We start from the raw sequence: 9,392 nt of genomic DNA, 5'->3' as shown, positions 1-9,392 counted from the left end.
CCCTCTATTTTCCAGATCTATCACCTTGTCGGTGAGATATTTTATGTTCTCTTCTAATTTCTTGGTATTTTGGCTTTGCTTTATTAATTCTTGCTCTTTTACACGATCGTTGTCTTCCAGCTGCCTGATTCTGGCCTTTAAAGCCTGGTTTTCCTTTTCAGTTTCATCACACCGGTTTTGTAGATGCATGAATTTCTTTTGCATTATTTCCAACTTTTCCTCCCAGAAGGCTTCCATCTTTTTGGTCATTTCTGATTCAAATTCTTCATGGGTTTGTGGAGAGTTTCCATTTCCTTTGGAAGATTTTGGAGCATTTTCTTGTATATCTTCTTCTATCTGCTCTGTATTTTGTATTTTGGCTCCATAGAATGTGTCCAAAGTCGCCCCTTTCTTCTTATTTTTCTTGGTATTTTGGGGCTTCTGTGCTTCTGTGGAGTTTGCCATCTCTGAATGTGGAGGATTAGCTTTTCTTATCTCTGTCTGGTGTTCAGAAGCTTTAGTCCTGGGCAGATTGTCGGTTCTATGAGGTTTCCCTGGGTGAAATTGAGTATGCCCCACTCGAACTGGAGTGGAAGGGTTGGACCAGGAGGCCACACTCTCCCCTGGCTCTCTGGGTCAGGTTGCTTTCCGGAAGTTGCCTTCAGAATAGCTGGCCATGAGGCTGTTTCGTCGGTCTGCGGGGGGGATGGGCTGCGGCTTCCCCGAGCTCCGAGGGCAGGGACTTTCACTGAGACTTGGATAGCAGGATCCAGCCCGTGAGGCTGTCTTGCCCGCCCTGAGGGTTGCTGTTGTTTCAGACAAGCCTGCTCTCTGCCGGGGGAGCTCCGAGGGCAGTGACTTTCACTGGGACTCAGATAGAAGGCCCTGAGGGTTGTTGTTGTTTCAGACAGCGACCCTGCTCTCTGAGCGGGGAGCGGCCATGGCTTCCCGGAGCCTTGGACTCTGAGCTCCTACCCCTTAGGTCTGAGTGATCTCGGGTTCTGGCTTTTGAGGGGGGCCTTACCTTTTGATCTGGGTCCAGGTCCAGGAGGAGCATTCCCAGGGTCTATGCTGTTGATCGTTTTGCATTTCGGCGCCTTAGGAGCTTATAGTTTGAGATCGGTCAGGAAGGGTTTTCCGGAGATCTGAACTTTAGCTTTCTCTAAGCCGCCATCTTGACCGGAAGTCGACAATCATTGTTTTTTAACATTAAAAAAATTTTCATTTTGAGTTACAAATCCTCTCATTCCCTCCAGTCTCTTCACCACCCATTGAGAAGGCAAGCAGTTATAATAGCCATCATGCATATGAAGTTGTGCAAAATATATTTCCACATTAGGCAAGTTGCAAAAATAACAATGAAGAAGATTAATAAAGTGGAAAAATCGGCTTTGAAATGTGCTCAAAGTTCACCAGTTCTCTCTCTATAGGCATAACATTTTTCATGATAGGTACTTTGGAATTTTCTTGGATTATTGTGTTGATTAGATTAACTAAGTCTCTTATCATTAAGTGTTGTTACAGTGATTGGTATTATTGTGTACATTTTCCTGATTCTGTTCACTTTACTTTGCATCAGTTTATAGAAGTCTTTCCTGGTTTTTCTTTTTTTAATTAAATCAAATTTTGTATAATTTTATTTAAAGATATTTTATTTTCCCAATTACATGTAATAACAATTTTCAATAAAGGTTTTGCTAATATATAAGACCCAGATTCTCTCTCTCCTTCCCTTCTCTTAACCCTCTCCTAGATGGTAAGCAATTTGATCTGGTTAATACATGTATTATCATGCAAAACATATTTCCATATTGATCATTGTTGTAAGAGAATTGTCATATAAAAACCAAGCCCCCAAATAAAAACATAGATCTGCATTTGACTCCAACAATTCTTTCTTTGGAGGTAGGTAACACTTTTTTGTCATAAGTCCTTCAGGATTGTCCTGGATCATTGTATTGCTGAGAATAGCTGTGTTTCATAGTTGATCATCGTACAATATTGATGTCATTGTGTGTGATGCTCTCCTTTTCCATTTTTTCCACTTAAAACATCCTTCTCATCATTTCTTGTAGCATTGTATTCCATCACAATCATAGACCACAATAGTTCAGCCATTCCCCAACCGCCGGGCTCAATTCCTAATTCTTTGTCACCACAAAAAGAAGTGCTATTAATATATATATATATATATATATATATATATATATATATATATATATATGTTTACATGGAGGTCCTTTTCCTTTTTCTTTGATCTCCTTGGAATACAGACCTAGTAGTGGTATTGCTGGGTCAAAGGATATGCATTGTTTTATAGCCTTTTACGCATAGTTTCAACTTGTTCTCCAGAATGGTTGGACCAATTCACAACTCTCCTCAGTGCATTAGTATACCTGTTTTTCCACATCCTCTGTAGCATTTATATTTTTTTTTCTGTCACTTTAGTCAGTCTGATAGGTGTGAGGTGGTATCTCAGTGTTTTAATTTGCATTTCTCTATGAACGATTTAAAGCATTTTTTCATATGACTGTTGATAGGCTTCATTTCCTCCTCTGAAAATTGCCTATTCATATTACTCAAGCATTTATTCATTGGGGCCCGACTCTTATTTTTATACATTTGGCTTAGTTCCTTTGTTGTTTGTTCCTCATTTTTTGAAGAAGACCAATGATATGACAGGTGACAACTTGCAAGTAAATTGAATTTCCCTAATTCACCAATAAGTTTGTTTCAACTTAACTTGGTTTAGACTCCCTCCTGAGATGATCTTGCAGAGGTGTGGTTTTTGCACAAGCTTCTTGAAGTCACAGGTAAGAGTTATTAAGAGTTATGGACGTGAAAGGTAAGTAAGTTCTGACAAGGGCTCAGCAAGCCCTAATAGCAGAGGTGCTAGTTCTCCATGAACACCCCATATACCCCATATGCCCATTTCCCTATGTATTTGAGAAATTATGCCTTTATCAGGGAAATTTGCTACCCTCTTCCAGTTTTCTACTTTTATTATAATTCTGGCTCCACTGATTTTGTTTGTGCAAAATATTTTCAATGTCATATACTGTAATCAAGTTATTTATTTTACTTCTGTAAGATTAAAATGAATATTCAACCATTCCAAGTATAATATTTTATAAGACTTATTAATAATCACTTGAAGTAGAGGAAAGTAGAAACCTTGAGTAGAGAGAGAGAAGTTCATCCTGACTGAGGTTGGGGGAGAGGAGAAGAGAGAAAGAAGCAGGAGTAAAACAAGGTGGAGTTACACAAGCTTTTATCTACAAAACGTATTTATACACTACCTGCAATTTTTTCTGTCTCTTACTTGGCCACAAACTTCACTTATCCATAGATACAACAGACAGTTTTTCCCATGCTTCCCTAATTTGCTTACGCTGTCACTTTTAATGCCTAAATTATGTATCCATTTTGAACTTATCTTGGATAAATAGTGTAAAGTGTTGGTCCATGCCTAGTTTCTACCAGACTGCTTTCTAGTTTACCCACTAGTTTTTGTTAAATAGTGACTTCTTGCTCCAAAAACTTAGGTTTTTGCATTTATCAAACAGTTTAAATATGGTCATTTACTTCAGCATTTGCATACCTAATTTATTCCACTAATCAATCACTTTGGTTGGGATGATCTTGATATCGTCATGCCTACAAATGTTCCATTTCCACAATCCACAACACTCAGAATCTCCTAACCATAACTTTCTACCACTTTATCTCACACTCTTTCTCAATTTAAATCATATTTTCACCTGTCTCCACTCTATCTGCCCTTTTTCAGTTTCCACAACTATAAAATGAGGACAGTGATAGTACCTGCTATCCCAAGGATATGTGAGGATCAAATGAAATAAAACTTGTAAAACTCTTAGCACAGTACCTGGCACTTAGGCGACACTTAAATGCTTATTTCCTTCCTTTGTTTCTTTTTTCTTTCATTATTTGGTTGGTTCTTTCCTTCCTTGCTTCTGCCTGTCTGCCTCCCCTTCCCTTCTTTTCTCTTTCCTAATTTGACAGGCTTTGTTCTGGATTCAATTTCCCCCCTAAAAAAATCTATACTTCTCCTCTCTTGTGTGAGTTTTAAAATTTTATACACTTGTGTACCCCAAATCCTAGAATCCTATATTTTTGCTTCCATTTTTTTATTTCTACTCACCTCTCAACCTCTGGCAATAAGGTTTCTATTCCTATCTTTCCTTTCTGCAGCATCTCTCTCTCTCTCTCTCTCTCTCTCTCTCTCTCTCTCTCTCTCTCTCTCTCTCTCTCTCTCTCTCTCTCTCTCTCTCTCTCTCTCCCTCCTCCTCCTCCCTCTCTTTTCATTAGTCCTATGGATTCAACTTTCATCTTTATGCTCATCCAGATCTGCTTTATCTCTAGTCCTATATCACCAAGTTTCTGGTAGATAGGCAGATATATCTCTTTGGATGTTCCCTTGATATGTCAAACTTGACATGACCAAAAAAGAACTTCTTTTTCCCCCTAACCATACCACTCCTTTTTACATCTTCCAGTCACCTAGATTTGCAACCTAAGCATCACCCTTAAGCTTTTGTTCTTACAACGTCCTCTCCAATCTAATCATTGCCAAATCTTCTAATTTCTACCTCTAAAATATCTCTCAAATTGATCCTCTTTTCTTTACTCAAAAAAACACCCCACCCTAGTCCTGATTCTAGTTACTTTTTGCATAAATTATTGCAATATCATCCTAATTTATCTCCCTTAATTTTTTTTTTGCTGAAAAGCTAATATTCCTTGAGTTCAGGTAATACTTTTGTTTCCTTCTGCTAAAAATGTTTCAACAGTTCCTCATTGCTTCTAGGATAAAACACAAACTCAGGGGGTACAGCTTATTGTCTCAGTGGATAAAGAACCAGAGGAAACCTTGGGTTCCAATGTGATCTCAACCACTTCCCAGCTGTGTGACCCTGGGCAAATCACTTAACCCCCATTACCTATCCTTTCCTGCATTTCTGCCTTGGAACAGTGTTGGAACACAGTGTTAATTCTAAGGTGAAAGGTGAGGGTTTAAAATAAAAACACAAAGTCTGCTACTCCAATCAAACTGATTTACTTTCCTCTCATACAGTATTCCATCTCTTACCTCCATTCCTTTATCAAGGCTTTCCTCATGCCTGTAATATTTCCTTCCTCAATTCCCTCTTTTTTCCCCTCTAACTCCCTTCAAGCCTCCCCCACACACACACTCAAATACAACCCTCTTAAAGAGGCCCTCATACATATTATTTTGTCCTTGAGGTTTTTTTCAGATATCCTAACATTATCTTCCCTCTTCCTTGTCCCCAAATAGTATGAGAGCATGGACTGTTACATTTTTGCCTTTGTATCTCTGGTGCCTACAGCAGTGGTTTTTATGTATTTATTTTAAACACCTTACCTTCCTTCTTGGAATCAACACTGTGTATTGGTTCCAAGGCAGAAGAGTGGTAAGGGCTAGGCAATGGGGGTTAAGTGACTTGCCCAGGGTCATACAGCTGGGAAGTGTCTGAGATCACATTTGAACCTAGGATCTCCCATCTCTGGGCCTGACTCTCAAACCACTGAACTATCCAGCTGCCCCCAAGCAGTGCTTTTTAATTGACTGTTTGCTTGATATTCTTGACCCTCAAGTCCCTTTAGATGAAAAATTCAAAATATGAGTGCTCCAAGTAATATTAATAAGAGTACTCCAGAATGCAAAGTGAAGTTATCAAACTGGAACACTGGACATAGTAACAGTAGTATTTTTTTGATGAACAAATGTGTTCATTTGTTGTATAGTACAACAAGGTATAGTACCTTGCTGGTACTATATTTCACTTTTTCCTTCTTTTTTTTCCCCCAAGATCTATTCCAAAAATGACTAATATGGAAAAGAATGCTTTATATAATTGGTGGAAGAGAGAAAATTTGGAGCTCAAAATTTAAAAAAAAAATGAATGTTTTAAATAAATAAATAAATAATGGGGAAAAGAGTAGTCTAGAAATATGTATTTTTACAAAGCACTTTCTTCACAACAAACTTGTAAAGTATGTGCAAAAATTATTATTATCCCTGTTTTTAAAGATGAGGAAATTGGGAATCAGAAAATGTAAATGACTTTCCTATGTTCACACAGCAAATAAATGCAGGCGGCAAGCCTCCAAATTGAAGGCTTCCTGATTCTAAATTCAATTCCCTTTCCATGATCTCCTACTGCTCTTTGGGATGTAACCAAGGATCTGAGGATGCACTTTTAACTTGGCATTGGCAGACCAGTCCTGGAATTGTAAATCTCTTGTTTCAGCACACCTTTGAGTCCTTTGCTGGACTTTAGGACCCTCTGGATATCCCCAGTTTGTAACACATTGGGGTGTGTTCTTGGTCATTCCATAACATTATTTCTTATAATTCTCTAACAGAGAAGAAAGTTTTCCAATATTTCTGCATCAATATCCTTTCTTGCATTCACATGAAATGAATATGGTCAGGAAACAATCTTGATAACAAAAACCTCTGACAAAGATCTAATTACTCAAATTTACAAAGAGCTAAACCAATTGTACAAAAAATCAAACCATTCTCCAATCGATAAATGGGCAAGGGACATGAATAGGTAATTTTCAGTCAAAGAAATCAAAACCTAAATAAGAACATGGAAAAGTATTCTAAATCTCTTATAACCAGAGATGCAAATCAAAACAACTCTGAAGTATCACCTCACACTTAGCAGATTGGCCAACATGACAGCAATGGAAAGTAATGAATGCTGGAGGGGATGTGGCAAAGTTGGGACATTAATGTATTTCTGGTGGAGTTGTGAATTAATCCAGTCATCTGGAGGGCAATTTGGAACTATGCCCAAAGGGTGCTAAAAGACTGTCTGCCTTTTGATCCAGCCACAGCATCACTGGGCTTGTACCCCAAAGAGATAATAAGGAAAAATACATGTACAAGAATATTCATAACTGCGCTCTTTGTGGTGGCCAAAAATTGGAAAATGAGGGGATGCCCTTCAATTGGGGAATGGCTGAACAAATTGTGGTATATGTTGGTGATGGAATACTATTGTGCTCAAAGGAATAATAAAGTGGAGGAATCCCATGGGAACTGGAACAACCTCCAGGAAGTGATGCAGAGCGAAAGGATCAGAAGCAGGAGAACATCGTACACAGAGACTGATACACTGTGGTACAATTGAATGTAATGAACTTCTCCATTAGTGGCAATGCAGTGATCCTGAACAACTTTTTCATAGAACAATATATGAAAAAGAACACTATCCACATGCAGAGGAAAAACTGTGGGAGTAGAAACAGAAGAAAAACAACTGCTTGACTACAGGGGTCAAGGGGGATATGATTGGGGATGTAGACCCTAAATGATCATCCTAGTGCAAATACCAACAACATGGAAATCAGTTCTGATCAAGGACACACATAATACCCAGTGGAATTGCCCATCGGCTATGGGAGGGGTGGTGGGAGGGGAGGGAGGAAAAGAAAATGACTTTTGTATCCAAGGAATAATGTTTGAAATTGACCAAATAAAAAAATAATGTTAAAAAACTAAAAAACTAAAAACAAAACAAACAAAAAAAGTAGGACTCTACTAGCAGAGACAAAGGGGAGAAAGAATCCAAACACTGAAGTGATTATTAGGTGAAAGGCTCTGTTCTAGGCACAAGAGGCTTCTTTATTCATTAGGATTTGGGAGTCATGGCATAATGGTCTTCGACCAAGAGACCAAGAAAGTCCAACAAAATGATTGATTTAGAAACTTTATAAAACCAGCATGTCTGCTTAGCAAATAGCATATACAAATTTTGGATCACAACACTTCTCCCAAACACTGAGATGGATAAAGGTGAGAGATTTAACATTAACCACTAAGGATAAAACAAAACTTTAAAATTACATCTTATTTGGAAATATGAAGGCAAATGGTCCATATAATACTGTAAATATCATAAAGTCATAAATAAAAATTCAGATATGGAAACCAAAAAAAAAAAAGATGTTTATCCCATTGTATCAGAGGCTTGGAATCCTTCTCTTGTATTTATTGTAAAGCATCAGCTTCTCCCTGGCCCTATCCTTCTGCCCATTTTAAAACCAATCAATTGAACCTTCCTGTCCTATATTCTCTAAAAGGTATATAAGACCACAAGTTCTTCAGCTCATTGGAAAATCTCCTTTTGAAGTGTTTTTTTTTTTTTCTGGAAGACTTTGTTCCTAGAGTCCCAGAGCCTTGGCTCCATGAGTGTCTAGTGCTTGACTCTGTAGTGATCCACCAGAGCATTGTCTTCCTTGTCCTGAATAAAAACCTTTTTTTTCTAAAAAACAAAAACAAAACAAAACAAAAAAGAAATGAATATGGTCTTTTAAAAAGTTTTAGTTGACATTTTTATTAGAAGAAGGCAGAAATATAGCCTCTCCTTAATACCAAACCACTTCCTCAATCCCAGTAAATCAGGAGTCTGTTGTTGTGGTCAGGACAGAGGGAGGTGCAATTATGGTGATGCCTTAGGATAGCTACCAGAGCAAATCTATCCGTTCTTTTTTTTTTTTTTGGTCATTTCCAAACATTATTCATTGGAAACAAAGATCATTTTCTTTTCTTCCCTCCCCCCACCCCCACCCACCACCTCTCCCATAGCCCACGAGCAATTCCACTGGGTATCACATGTGTTCTTGATTCAAACCCATTTCCATGTTGTTGGTATTTGCATGAGAGTGTTCATTTAGAGTCTCTCCTCAGTCATATCCCCTCCACCCCTGGAGTCCAGCAGTTGCTTTTCATCAGTGTTTTTACTCCCACAGTTTATCCTCTGCTTGTGGATAGTGTTTTTTAGATCCCTGCAGATTGTTCAGGGACATTGCATTGCCACTAATGGAGAAGTCCATTACCTTTGATCGTACCAGAATGTATCAGTCTCTGTGTACAATGTTTTCCTGGTTCTGCTCCTTTTGCTCTGCATCATTTCCTGGAGGTTGTTCCAGTTCCCATGGGATTCCTCCACTTTATTATTCCTTTGAGCACAATAGTATTCCATCACCAACATATACCACAATTTGTTCAGCCATTCCCCAATTGAAGGGCATCCCCTCATTTTCCAATTTTTGGCCACCACAAAGAGCGCAGTTATGAATATTCTTGTACATGTATTTTTCCTTATTATCTCTTTGGGGTACAAGCCCAGTAATGCTGTGGCTGGATCAAAGGACAGTCTTTTATCACCCTTTGGGAATAGTTCCAAATTGCCCTCCAGAATGGTTGGATTAATTCACAACTCCACCAGCAATGAATTAGTGTCCCTACTTTGCCACATCCCCTCCAGCATTCATTACTTTCCATAGCAATTATGTTAGCCAATCTGCTAGGTGTGAGGTGATACCTCAGAGTTGTTTTGATTTGCATCTCT

The sequence above is a fragment of the Monodelphis domestica genome, chromosome 6 (assembly GCF_027887165.1).
Source record: "Monodelphis domestica isolate mMonDom1 chromosome 6, mMonDom1.pri, whole genome shotgun sequence".
In the NCBI taxonomy this organism is placed as follows: Eukaryota; Metazoa; Chordata; class Mammalia; order Didelphimorphia; family Didelphidae; genus Monodelphis; species Monodelphis domestica.
This window is presented reverse-complemented; position numbering follows the sequence as displayed.